General features: G+C 44.7%; 1 protein-coding gene across 7 annotated transcripts in view; it reads left to right on the top strand.

Moving 5' to 3' along the window:
- Positions 1-14172, top strand: part of LOC132209041 (dystrophin-related protein 2-like) — a 156928-nt gene that overhangs the window by 41207 nt on the left and 101549 nt on the right. For 6 of the 7 annotated variants that reach the window (XR_009445115.1, XR_009445116.1, XR_009445111.1 and 3 more), the window contains one exon: positions 11063-11331. The exons of the other annotated variant lie outside the window; for it this stretch is intronic. The gene's annotated coding sequence lies outside the window, so the exon portion shown is untranslated. The remainder of the gene's footprint in view (positions 1-11062; positions 11332-14172) is intronic. 7 annotated transcript variants of the gene reach the window in all.

The raw sequence follows: 14172 nt of genomic DNA, 5'->3' as shown, positions 1-14172 counted from the left end.
GAAGAAAATGACACTGACCTCGCATATGGAACTTCAGTATGTGGTTCACAATGTCATTTCCGCTCTCAGAAGTCTTCAAATCTCCCTTAAGGCCTTTGCAGAAGTATACTGAAGAATTAGCCTCAACCTTAAATTTGCCACCCAGGTTGATCGGGTTGTTAAGAAGGCATACGGTGTGTTAGCTTTTATTCGTAGAGGGATTGAGTTTCAGAGCCATGAGGGCATGTTGCAGCTGTACAAAACTCTGGTGCAGCTGCACTTGGAGTATTACCTACAGTTCTGGTCACCGCATCACAGGAAGGATGTGGAAGCATTGGAAAAGGTGCAGAGGAGATTTATCATGATGTTGCCTGGTATGGAGGGAAGGCGTTTTGAGGAAAGGCTGAGGGACTTGAGGCTGTTTTCGTTAGAGAGAAGAAAATTAAGAGGCGACTTAATGGAACCGGACAAGATGATCAGAGCATTAGATAGGGTGGACAGTGAGAATCTTTTGGCTCGGATGGCCATGTTTGACACGGGCTGGACATAGCTTCAAATTGAGGGGTGATAGATATAGGACAGTGGTCAGAGGTAGGTTCTTTACTCAGAGAGTAGTAAGGGCGTGGAATGCCCTGCCTGCAACAGTAGTAGACTTGCCAACTTTTAGGGCATTTAAATGGTTGTTGGATAAACATATTGATGATAATGGAATAGTGTAGGTTTGTTGGACTTCAGGTTGGTTTCACAACATCAAGGCCGAAAGGGCCTGTACTGCGCTGTTATGTTCTGTGTTCGAACCTCAAGATGACTCAAATCCTTTACCAATCTGTCATGTTGTGATCCATCTTTTCATCAAAATTAATAGAGAAATCCTCCCAAATGTAGAACATTTCCCTTAGATGGGACGCTCTCTCTCTTTTAAGGCTGACATCGATACAGAGATTCTAACATTACGTCCAATCTGCGAGTGGCACCTTTGGACTCCTAAGGATGAGAATGCTCAATTGTGACATCTGTGCTGATCGCAAGATCCTTGAGTTCAAGGCATGCATCGTTCAGCCTCTTCTATATGACTGTGAAACCTGGATAACATAGAGCTGCCACTTCAAGACCCGTTCAGCACAGTTTTATCATGGATTCTCCACATCAGCGAGGAGGAAAAACCTCCCAGCATCAGCATTGATGCCATGATGATTTGAAACAAACCTCATTGGGATTGCCATGTACTTGGGATGCCTAAGTTATGACTACCAAAGTAAATTTTTGCCAACTCAAGGAAGGCATCTGAACAAGAAGAAGTCAAAGGAAGCATTTAAAAGACCTTGAAATGTTCCTTCAAGAAGTAGTACTTGGAGGTCAAAGTATGGATATCCCCATTCAGAAGAAACCAACTTGGGGGAATCTCCTGTATGAAGGCACATAATTCTTCATGAACACCAGACAAGAAGTTGAAGTGTGGGAAAGGAACTGGAGAAAGGAATGCCAATGTTCTCAAGGCCGAGACCACTTCCACCACTCCGAAAGACCTCCTAAACGTGTGGTCAGATATGTGGCTCCAGTTCAGGCTAATCAACCCGCACAGAGCTCAGGACCTGTGATATGGAATTTCCTAGCTGGGCAATCATACTTATCAGCCAGTGATGGTTCTTAATATTGTGCAGACTATGATTTGATCACAACTGAGTACTGTGTGTAGCTTTGAGCATTGCTATAGAAAGACCAGGTTTTATAGATTAATCAGAATGGTGCTACATGAGAAACTGGACTTAAGAAGAGATAGGTGATACTTAATTGTTATTTGTTTCTGGGCCACTGGCATCACTAACTGGGCCAGCATTTACTTCCCATCCTTAGTTACCCTTGTCATTGTTGAATCATTGTAGTCCATGTGCTGTAGGTAGACTCAGTCAGTCAGGGGCGAATTTCCAGGACTTTGACCCAGTGATAGTGAAAGAACAGCAATATATTTCCAAGTTGAGATGGTGAGTGGCTTAGACAGGGTGTTGTAGGTGGTGCTGTTCTCATATATCTGTTACCCTTGCCCTTGTAGCTGAAATTTGTCATAGGTTTGGAAAGTCCTATCTCAGGATCTTTTGCAGATTTCTCAGTGCATCTCATAGATGGTACACACTGCTGCTTTTGAGCACTGGAGGGAGTAGGTTGCTTTTTCCTGGATGGTGTTGAACTTGTTGAGTGCTTTTGCATCTGCACCCATCTAGGCAAGTGGGGAGTATTCCACCATTCTTCTGACTTGTTCCTGTAGCTGGTAGACAGGCCTGGGGAATCAGGAGGTGAGTTACTTGATGCAGTAATCCGAACTTTGGGCCTGCTCTTGTAGCCACTGCATTTAAATAGGAAGTCCCGTTGAATTTCTGTTCACTGGTAAAACCTGGGATTTTGATAGCGGACAATTCAGTGATGGTTACACCATTGAATGTCGAGGGACAATTTATGGATTTTCTCTTACTGGAGATGGTCATTACCTAGTATTTGTAAAGTATAAATGCGACTTGCCACTTAGCAGCCCAAGCCTAGACATCGTTCTGGCCTTGTTGCATTTGGACATGGACAGGTTCACTATCTGAGGAGTGGTGAATAATGCTGAATATTCTGCTATCTCTGGTGAACATCCCCACTTCTGAGCTTATGATGGAGAGAAGGTCATTGATAAGGCAGCTGAAGATGGTTAGGCTTAGGACTGTACTCTCAGGACCTCCTGCAGGTGACCTCCAACAACCAAAATGCCTCCCTTTAGGAGAGGCGATGACCTAATGGTATTATGACTGGACTAATAATCCAAACACTCAGGTAATGTGCTGAGGACTTGGTTCAAATTCCACGATGGCACATAATGGAATTTGAATTCAATGAAAATCTGGAATTAAGAGTCTAATGATGACCGTAAATCCATTGTCAATTGTTGGAAAAACCCATCTGATTCACTGATGTTCTTTAGGGAAGGAAACTGCGTCGCCTGGTGTGGCCTACATGGAACTCCAGATATCAGTTATGCAATTTGAGATGGGCAATAAAAGCTGGTCTAACCCGCAATGCCCTCTTTCCCATGAAAGAATGGAAAAAATATCATCCTCTGTGCAGATATTATTCGAACCAGTGGTGAGTTTCTGCTGGATTCCCATCAGCTCCAGTTTTGGTAGCGCTCCTTGATGCCACACTCGGTCAAATGTAGCCATCCTTAGCTCACCTCCGGAATTCAACTCTTTCGACCATGTTTGAACAAAAGCTGTAATGAAGTCAGGAACTGATGAGGTGGCAGAATTGAGGATCTTGTACAGGGATCCGAGGGATGTGGCATATTGAGATTTCCAGAAAGAATTTGACCAGTTGCTGCATAAAAATGTGAACCAGAACGTTAGATCCAAGGGGATGAAGGGTAGAATATTGGTTTGAATAAAGGCCTGGCTAACTGACAGAAAGCTGAGTGTCAGGATAAATGAGTCTTTGCCTGGATGGTGAATTGTCACTAGTGGGGTGCTGCGGGTTCAGTTCTCTGACCTCAACTATTTGTAACCTATACAAATGATATGTAAGCAGAGACAAAATGTAACATAACAGAATGCATGGATGATTCTGAAATAGGTGGGACAACAGCCTGTGATGTGAAATAGAACATACAGAGCGGAACATTGACAGGCGAGGAGAATGGACCAGAATCTGGCAGGTGGTTTATGTGGATAAGCACAAGGCTTGCCTGTTTTGCCCAGGGGAAAAAAGGGCGAATTATTATTTAAATGGAAGGAAGATTCAAAGTCTGTTATCTGGCTGCCTTTGTGCATGAATAGCCGAAAGTGGGTATGCAGGTATAGCATAGCATAAGAAAGGCAGATGGAACTCTGGCATTTGTCACAAAAGGACTGGATCATTAAAGTAACAAAGTGTTTTTCCTCATACATTGGGTGTTGGTGAGACCAGAGTGTTGTGTCCAGTTTAGATCCCCTCACTGAGGATGGATACGTTTGTACTGGAGGCAGTTCGGAGGAGGTTTAACTGATTGATTCCAGGGATGAAAGGGCTGTCATATGAGAAGTGGCTGAGTAGCTTGCGCTTGTACTTGCTGGCGTTCGAAAGAGTGAGGGGGTGGTTCTGATTGAGGTATATAAAATAGTAAAGGGGATTGAAAAGATGGGCATTGAGCACATGTTCTGCATTGTGGAACAGTCTCAAACAAGAAGCTGTGGCTGTTGAGTGAGAGATGGAATGTTCAAAATGGAGATGAGGAGAGGGTTGTGAATCTGTGGAATTCATTGCCTCTGAATGCAATGGAGGCAGCACCAATCGACCGATCCAGGAAAGAAATAAATATGTTTCTGATGAAAAATAGGGATCAAGGGCCATGGGGAGCTGGCAGGAGAGTGGAGTTGAGATCAGGAAAAGATCAGCAACCACGACTAACAAGATAAGTCAGGGACAGGATGAAAGCAAAAGAAAAAGGATAAAATGTGGTGTAGGTGAGTGGGAAGCCAGAGGATTGGGAAGCCTTTCGAAAACTAGCAGAGGACAACTAAAAAGGCAATAAGGGGGAAGATGATGAAATATGAGGGCAATATTAATGAGGGTAATATTAAAAAAAAATTGCAGGAGTTTTTTTTCAGCTATAAAGGTAAGAGAGAGGCAAGAGTACAAATAAAGAGAAGAAAGAAAATTACAGCACAGGAACAGGCCCTTCGGCCCTCCAAGCCTGCGCCGATCGAGATCCTCTGTCTAACCTGTCACCTATTTTCTAAGGGTCTGTGTCCATTTGCTCCCTGCCCATCCATGTACCTGTCCATAAGACCTTAAGACAGAGGAGTGGAAGTAAGGCCATTCGGCCCATCCGGTCCACTCCACCATTTAAATCATGCCTGATGGGCATTTCAACACCACTTCGCTGCACTCTCCCTATAGCCCTTGATTCCTTTTGAGATCAAGAATTTGTTGATCTCTGCCTTGAAGGCATCTCACGTCCCGGCCTCCACTGCACTCTGCGGCAATGAATTCCACAAGCCCACCACTCTCTGGCTGAAGAAATGTCGTCTCATTTCAGTTTTAAATTTACCCCCTCTAATTTTAAGGCTGTGCCCACGTGTCCTAGTCTCCCCGCCTAACGGAAACAACTTCCGAGCGTCCACCCCTTCTAAACCATACATTATCTTGTAAGTTTCTATTAGATCGCCCCTCAACCTTCTGAACTCTAATGAGGACAATCCCAGGATCCTTAGCCGTTCATCATACATTAAACCTAGCATTCCAGGGATCATCCGTGTGAACCTCCGCTGGACACGCTCCAGGGCTAGTATGTCCTTCCTGAGGTGTTGGGCTCAAAATTGGACACAGTTTTCTAAATGGGGCCTAACTAGAGCCTTATAAAGCCTCAGAAGCACATGGCTGCTTTTATATTCCAACTCTCTTGAGATAAACGCCAACATTACATTCGCTTTCTTAATTACGGACTCGACCTTCAAGTTAACTTGTAGAGAATCCTGGACCAACACTCCCAGATCCCTTTGCACTTCTGATTTGCAAATTTTCTCACCATTTAGAAAATAGTCCATGCCTGTATTCTTTTTACCAAAGTGCAAAACCTCACATTTACTCACATTGAATTTCATCAGCCATTTCGTGGACCACTCTCCTAAATGGTCTACATCTTTCTGCAGCTTCCCCACCTCCTCAGTAGGACCTGTCTGTCCACCTATCTTCGTATCTTCGGCAAACTTCGCCAGAATGCCCCCAGTCCCTTCATCCAGATCAGTAACATATAAGGCGAACAGCTGTGGCCCCAAAACTGAACCCTGCGGGACAGCACTCGTCACCGGTTGCCATTCCGAAAAAGAGCCTTTTATCCCAACTCTCTGCCTTCTGTCAGACAGCCAATCCTCAATCCAACCCAGTACCTCACCTCGAACACCATGGGCCCTCACCTTGCTCAGCAGCCTCCCGTGAGGCACTGTATCAAAGGCCTTTTGGAAGTCTAGATGGACAACATTTACTGAGTTTCCCTGGTCTAACATACTTGTCACCTCTTCAAAGAATTCGAATAGGCATGACCTCCCCTGACTAAATCCATGCTGACTTGTTTTAATCTGACCCTGCACTTCCAGGAATTTAGAAATCTCATCCTTGACAATGGATTCTAGAATTTTACCAACAACCGAGATTAGGCTAATCGGCCTGTAATTTTCCATCTTTTGCCTTGATCCTTTCTTAAACAAGGGAGTTACAACAGAAATTTTCCAATCATCTGGGACTTTCCCTGACTCCAGTGACTTTTGAAAGATCACGACCAAAGCCTCTGCGATTTCCTCAGCCACCTCCCACCGAACTCTAGGATGTAGCCCATCGGGGCCAGGAGATTTATCAGTTTTTAGACCCTTGAGCTCTTCTAGCACTTGCTCTTTTGTAATGCCTACTGTACTCAACTCTGCCCCCGGCTCTCCCTAATTGTTGGCATACTACTCATGTCTTCCATTGTGAAGACTGACGCAAAGTACTTATTAAGGTCTTCAGCTATTTCCTTTTCTCCCATCAATAGCCTTCCAGAATCAATCTGGAGCGGCCCAATATCATCTTTTGCCTCTCGTTTGCTTCTTATGTATTGAAAAAAGCTTTGACTGTCATTTCTAATATTACTAGCTTGCCTACCTTCATATATGATCTTCTGCTTCCTGATTGCTCTCTTTGTTATCCTCTGTCTGTTTTTGTGGCCTTCCCAATCTTCTGATTTCCCAGTGCTCTTGGCCATTTTATAGGCTGTCTCTTTTTCTTTGATATGTTTCCTGACTTCCTTTGTCAGATGTCCAATAGCAGCGGTGAAGAAGCTGCTGTTGGGGAAATAGAGGCATTGGTGTGCTGTTTTCACTCATTGCAACGATCTGGGTGGACCAGGAGAGATCGTTGGTGATCGTCACTCTCAACTATCTCCACCTCAGCAACATCTCTCACACTGTCTGATGCAGGCACTCACACGCTCACATTCTGTCGCCCATTCTGTCTGTCTGACTGTCTCTCTCTCTCCCTCATCGCCCATCTCTCTCTCTGTCCCTGTCTCCCTCCACCCCCCCCCCCCCGACCAACCTCTCTGTCTTTGTCTCTCTCTCTCTCTCTCTCACACCAACTCATTGCTCAGTATTCCATGGTATCTCAATTGTTGGAAGAATTAACTTGCACTGAGCATGGATTTTCTCCCAATATAGTTATGACAAAGCAGAACCAATTCTGCCTTGAAGAAGAAAGGCAGGAGCCATAATAACTTGTGATTGTTTAGCTGAAGGAACCGTGCTGTGATATGCATCCAGATAGGATGCTTTCTGTGGTACATCAGTGAAAGTTGTCCTTGTGGACGCACAGAATTACCTTAGCCTCCTGGGAAGTAGAGACAATGGTGTGCTTTTTTGCCCATTGCAACGATCTGGGCGGACCGGTGAACAAATCTAAGCCCATCCCCCTACATGATCCCATTATCATCCATATCCAAGGACTGTTTAAATGCCCCTAATGTGGCTGAGCTAACTACATTGGCAGGCAGGGGGTTCCACGTCCTTACCACTCTGAGTAAAGAACCTGCCTCTGACATCTATCTCAAATCTATCACCCCTCAATGTTTAGCTGTGCCCCCTCATACAAGCTGACATCATCATCCTCGGATAAAGACCCTCACTGTCCACCCTATCTAATCCACTGATCATCTTGTATGTCTCTATTCAATCCCCTCTGAACCATCTTCTCTCCAACGAGAACAGACCCAAGTCCCTCAGCCTTTCTTCAGAAGTCCTTCACTCCAGACCAGGCAACATCCTGGTAAATCTCCTCTGCACCTTTCCAATGTTTCCACATCCTTCCTGGAATGGGGTGACCAGAACTGTACACAGTATTCCAAGTGAGACCGCACTAGCTTTTTGGACAGATGCAGCATGACATCACGGCTCTGGAACTCAATCCCTCGACCAATAAAACCTAATACATCGTAAGCCGCCTTAACAGCACGATCAAACTGGGTGGCAATTTTCAGGGATCTACGTACATGAACACCAAGATCCCTCTGCACAGCAACACTACCAAGAATCTTTCCATTGACCCAATATTCTGCCTTCCTATTATTCCTCCCAAAGTGAATCACCTCACATTTATCCACATTGTACTCCATTTGCCACCTTTCAGCCCAATTCTGCAGTTCATCCAAGTTTCCATGCAACCTGCAACATTCTTCCACATTGTCCACCACTCCACCGACTTTAGTGTCATCTGCAAACTTAGTAACCCATCTACCAATGCCTCCGTCCAAGTCATTTGTGAAAATGACAAACAGCAGTGGTCCCAAAACAGATCCTTGAGACACACCACTAGTAATCAGACTCCAGGCTGAATATTTTCCATCAACCACGACTGGTTGCCTTCTTACTGAAAGCCAGTTTCTAATCCAACCTGCTAAATCTCCCTCAATCCCATGTCTCCATGTTTTCTCCAGTAGCCTACCATGTAGAACCTTATCAAAGGCTTTACTGAAGTCCATGTCCACCACGTCAACTGCCCGACCCTCATCCACATGCTTCGTCAGCTTCTAAAATGACTCAGTGAGGTTTGTGAGACATGACTTGCCCTTGACAAATCCATGTTGACTATCTCCAATCAAATTGGTGCTTGCTCAATGATTATAATACCTATCTCTTATAACTCTTTCCAAAACATTTCCGACAACAGATGTAATGCTCAATGGTTTATAATTACCTGGGTCATCTCTACTGCCCTTCTTGAACAAAGGCACAACATTTGCAACCTTCCATTCCTCTGGTACTAAACCTGTAGACAATGAGGACTCAAAGATGAAGGCCAAAGGCTCCACCACCTCCTCCGTAGCCTCCCAGAGAATATCAAAGTTTCGAAGGAACTGATGCGTTGGATCCGGAGGTTGGTGGGGTGGTACGTGAGGACGAGGAAGACTTTGTTTTGGTTGTTGTTGTGAGGTGGGGTGAGACGGATTTGTTGCAGGAAATGCTGGAGACACGGTCGAGGGCGTTATCAACCACTGAGCGGGGGAAGTTGTGGTCCTTGAAAAATGAGGACATCTGAGATATACGAGAGTAGAATACCTCATCCTGGGAGCAGATGCAGAGTCAAAGGAATGGGGAAAGTGGATGAATTGTTGCGGGAATTTGGTGGGAGTTGGTGGACTTGAAATGGATATTTGTTTCTTGGTGGTTGGAAATAGAGAGGTCCAGGAAGGAGAGAGAGGTATCAGAGATTGTCCAGGTGAACTTGAAGTTCGGGAGGAAGGTGTTGCTGAAGTGGATGTTAGAGCCCCTTGTGGGAGCACGAGGCAGTGCCGATACAGTCATCAATGTAACGGAGGAAGACGTGGGGTTGAGGGCCAGTGTAGGTACGGAAGAGGGAGCGTTCCATGTAACCTACAAAGCGGCAGGCATAGCTTGGGCCCAGGTGGGTACACTGGCCACCCGCTTTGTCTGTAGGAAGTGGGAGGAATTGAAAGAGAAATTGTTGAGGGTTGTTCAAGAACCACAACATCCCCCTCCTCAATAGTCAAAAACGCCCTCAACCGTGTCACCCGCATTTCCCACAACTCATCCCTCATACCCGCTCCCCATAATAACTACCAAAACAGTGTCCTCCTCACCCTCACCTACCACCACACCAACCTCCGGATTCCATGCATCGTCCGCTCACACTTCTGCCATCTGCAATCCGACCCCACACCAAAGACATTTTTCCCTCCACACTTAGGTGACTCCCTTATCCGCTCCACACTCGCCTCCAGCACCCCCTACACCCAGCACTTTTCCCTATATATCCACAAATATTGTCATCATAATGTTTAAAATTCACTTGTCCCAATACCTCCCCCCTCACCCCCATCCCAGACCCCAGGAAGAATTTCCACATCAAACAGATGTTTACCTGCACATCTGCTAATGTGGTATACTGTATCCGCTGATCCCTTTGTGGCCCCCTCTACATCGGGAAAACCAAATGGAGGTTTGGGGACTGCTTTGCAAATCACCTATGCTCAATGCACTAAAGAACTGCACCTCCCAGTCGTGAACTGTTTTGACTCTCCCAATCCTCAGATAGGATGTCCATCCTGGGCCTCCTGCAGTGCCACAACGATGCCACCTGAAGGTTGCAGGAGCAGCACCTCGTATTGCACTTGGGAACCCTGCGTCTCCGTGGAATCAATGTCGACTTCACAAGCTTTGAAATCTCCCCTCCCCCTCCCGCATCCCAAAACCAGCCCACCCTGCCACCTCAAGCCCCACCCCCATCTCCTACTTCCTAACCTCTTCCCGCCCCGGAGACCTGTTCGTCCTCCCCGGACTGACCTCTCCCCTCCCTACCTCCCCACCTACACTCACCTCTGCTGGCTCCATCCCCACCTCTTTAACTTGTCTGTCTCCTCTCCACCTATCTTCTCCTCTATCTATCTTCGATCCACCTCCCTCCTCTCCCTATTTATTTCAGAACCCTCTCCCCTCCCCCTTTTCTGATGAAAGGTCTCGGTCCAACATGTCAGCCTTTGTGCACCTAAGATGCTGCTTGGCCTGCTGTGTTCATCCAGCTGCACACTTTGTTGTGTCTATATCTCTTAAGAACCTCATTAAGTGAGTTCTAGAGAGAACTATGCAGGGTAGACTTTGGGTTTATCATTCTAACTTGCCAGCCCTGAAAGATGAAAGTTGGTTTATGTTGGATGTTTGTTTCATAGCTACGAAAGAGATCCTGAAAGGATTGTTCGTATCTTTTGTTGAGAATTTTACCCATTTAGTCACTCGAATCCTTCTCCTTTTTTAAAGTTTCCTTGGGAGTCATAAATTTCAAATATCTGCAGAATTTTATTCGGCTTGGCATTGGCTCTCCGTGATTCCCTGTTAATGGCTCCGCGACCTGCTAGCTAATTAGAGAATTTATCATTGATGTGCCTGTCATAAAATCTTTAGTCTTATACTTTCTATTCCCAATTTCAGGAGAAAGTCCAGAGAGACCTTTTAGAGGAAAGGGGTTTAGAAAGAACACTTAAGTTCTATAGATCAAAGTCATGAATAGTTGATAAATTATTTGCGCTTCATATTTCCAGAACCTACCCCGGAAGAGAGAGCCCAGAGAATTGCCAAAGCTGTCCGCAAACAGTCAATAGAAGTGAAGGAAACTTGGGAGCAATTGAAAACCCATGTGAGCAACTGGCAGAAACAGGTGGAAAAGGTGTTGGAGAAACTTCAAGAACTGCAGAAAGCTCTGGATGATCTTGAGGCTCATGTGATAACAGCTGAAGGGGTCCGCACTGATTGACAACCTGTGGGTGAACTGCTTATTGACTCATTGCAGGATCACATTGATAAAACCACAGTAAGTGCAATTACATTACACTTCACTTATGAACAGATGTAACCACAATGTTGTATCGAGACGATCAGTAATATGAGTAGTGAAGTAATATTGATTGAATGGTTGTTAACTTAATTTGCAAATTAAAACTTAGTTGAGCATGCCTTCTGATGATATCACATCGGTAATATTAGTATAATTGAGGATTCTATTAGTCAGTGACATCAGCTGAGTTATCTGCTTGTTGCCATGTTATCAGGATTAAAGGTAAAGCCTTACCACGCCATTTGGCCACTCCTTAGAGAGACACAACTGGTTATGATTTAACCTGAAGATCACCATGCCTCAGGCAAGTAGAGCGGTTGAGGCGAAGACCCTTTGTGGTAAGGTCACTGGTGTGGCAATTGAGCCCTCTCTGCAGGGCATCACTCTGCATCACAAACCAACCGTTCAGCCAACTGAATTTGAATAGAGTTTAGGATTGGAGAGCAATCCATGCAATTCTATTTTTTTGAATGAATGTTTCTCACTGGGACTATCTCACTGGCAAACTTTTTAAAAGCCAGCTCAGCCATACAGGCGAGATCAGTTCCTGATCTCAGCTGAATTTTTTGACCTGGGGTGGGTCAGCGTTAGGAGTTCAGTGATTGGAATGAATTCTCATGAAGTTAGCGAGAGGGATGCTACACGTGAATAAATCGATGTTTTGAAAAGCGGATGAGATATGAGCAATAGTTTAATTGATGTGGACGACCAGCCACAATCATCATCAACGGTGGAGCAGGCTTGAGCGGCCATGCAACATTGTGCTGCTGCTATTTGACTTGTTCTGTGGAAAGGAAGGAAAATGGTCAAAGTGTCAAAAATGCTGAAGACCGCATCATTCTACAACCTCAAAATTTGATTGTGTTCAGCATATTATCACTACTGGTACCCCTAAATCCTGGTCTATCATCTCAGCAGCTCGACTCTGCCCAAAAGCTGGTTACTTGTGACATTTTTGAAGGATCTTCCCAAGTCTGAAACTCATTTTTGCTTTTGTAGAATCAGAGTTGGCGTGTGGAAGGAGGTCTCCTGGCATATCATAGCTCTTTGAAATAACTCCCCAATTCGTCCCCCTCTGCTTGGCAATGACTTCAACCACTTATGTAATCTCTTTATTGGAGAGAAACTTTGAAGACATCTGAAAGGAGTATTAACGATCCCAGAATACAACTGAGCCTTATTAAGTTGTTAGTTCTGATGATCAAGAGCGTGATCAAAGAGGATTCTTTTAAAAAGTGCCTTAAAAGAGGAAATGTACAGAGGCTAAGAGGTGTCGGAAGTTAGTGAGTTTTGCGAAGATTTGTTGCTCAGGTTGAGGTTCTGGATGTGAGTTTGCTCGCTGAAGGTGTAGGAAGTCTCTTCTTGGGTTTGAAGCCTACACAATTAAATGTTTGGCAACCAGTAGTGGGCCGTTTGAAATCAAGAGTGGGCAAGAGGACATAATTAGACGAGTGCAGATATCCTGAATTATGGTTGGACTGGTGGAGATTACGAAAATAGCGATTGGCAGAGCCAAGGAACGATTTGGAAACAAAAATGAGAATTTAATAAAATTACTGTTAATACTATCAGTCAGGTAGAAAGTACAGAGAATAGGATTTGGTTCAAGATGAGACTCGGGCAGTGGAGATTTAGACGACATCAAGCTTTCAATGGGCAAATGTGGGACTCAAACAGGCAATGCATTGGAGTTGTCAGGTCCAGAAGTGAAGTAGTTCCAGATGAAGGTTTCACTGCTAATGAGTCAAGACAAGAGACAGGTAGGCAGTATTAAAAAGATGTAAAGAGACAGCTTTAGGGATTGCATGAATGTGTGGTCGGACGTTCATCGTGGGATAAACAAGATGCCAAGGTTGTGCTGAGACAAGTGTAACATAACATTGTTGCCAAGGAGGAGTAATGCAGTCCGTAGGAAGTGAATAGAGATTGGTGTGGGGACCACAAACAGTGGTCTTCCCACTTTTAAATTGTTATCTCTACGTAGTTGCGCAACTTTATGTTCTGTTCAAAAGGCTTTACTGACAAGAAAGCAGAAGTTAGCCATTTGTTTACTTGTCAATATATCTTGATTTTTCCACCATCTTCTCCAATTATGAACACAACATGTGCAGTGTACTAAGTGAACCATTCAAACCTTCAAAGGAAATGTTAAAATTGTGGAATATAAAGTTAAATTTATTTTATTGAAAATTTAAATAAATTACATGAAGGTTTGACCAAGACTGAAAGGAATTAGATGGAACACCAGATGAATAAAACAAGCAGTAGTAAGGTGGTATTAGCTGGATGTTCCTGAAGAAAGAGAACACAGCCAACCTTTCTTCCATCAGGGGGATTAATTGTGAGGTGTCAAACACAGTCGATTAAATCATTCGTTCTGTCTTTACTGCCAGACTGTACAATGAACATAGAACATAGAACAGTACAGTACAGCACAGCACAGCACAGGCCCTTCAGCCCACAATGTTGTGCCGACCATTGATCCTCATGTATGCACCCTCACATTTCTGTGACCATATGCATGTCCAGCAGTCTCTTAAATGACCCCAATGACCTTGCTTCCACAACTGCTGCTGGCAACGCATTCCATGCTCTCACAACTCTCTGCGTAAAGAACCCGCCTCTGACATCCCGTCTATACTTTCCACCAACCAGCTTAAAACTATGACCCCTCGTGCTAGCCATTTCTGCCCTGGGAAATAGTCTCTGGCTATCAACTCTATCTATGCCTCTCATTATCTTGTATACCTCAATTAGGTCCCCTCTCCTCCTCCTTTTCTCCAATGAAAAGAGACCGAGCTCAGTCAACCTCTCTTC

The sequence above is a fragment of the Stegostoma tigrinum genome, unplaced genomic scaffold, assembly GCF_030684315.1.
Source record: "Stegostoma tigrinum isolate sSteTig4 unplaced genomic scaffold, sSteTig4.hap1 scaffold_63, whole genome shotgun sequence".
NCBI classification, from domain to species: domain Eukaryota; kingdom Metazoa; phylum Chordata; class Chondrichthyes; order Orectolobiformes; family Stegostomatidae; genus Stegostoma; species Stegostoma tigrinum.
Note: the sequence above shows the minus strand (reverse complement) of the source record. Positions and strands in the feature narration are given on the sequence as shown.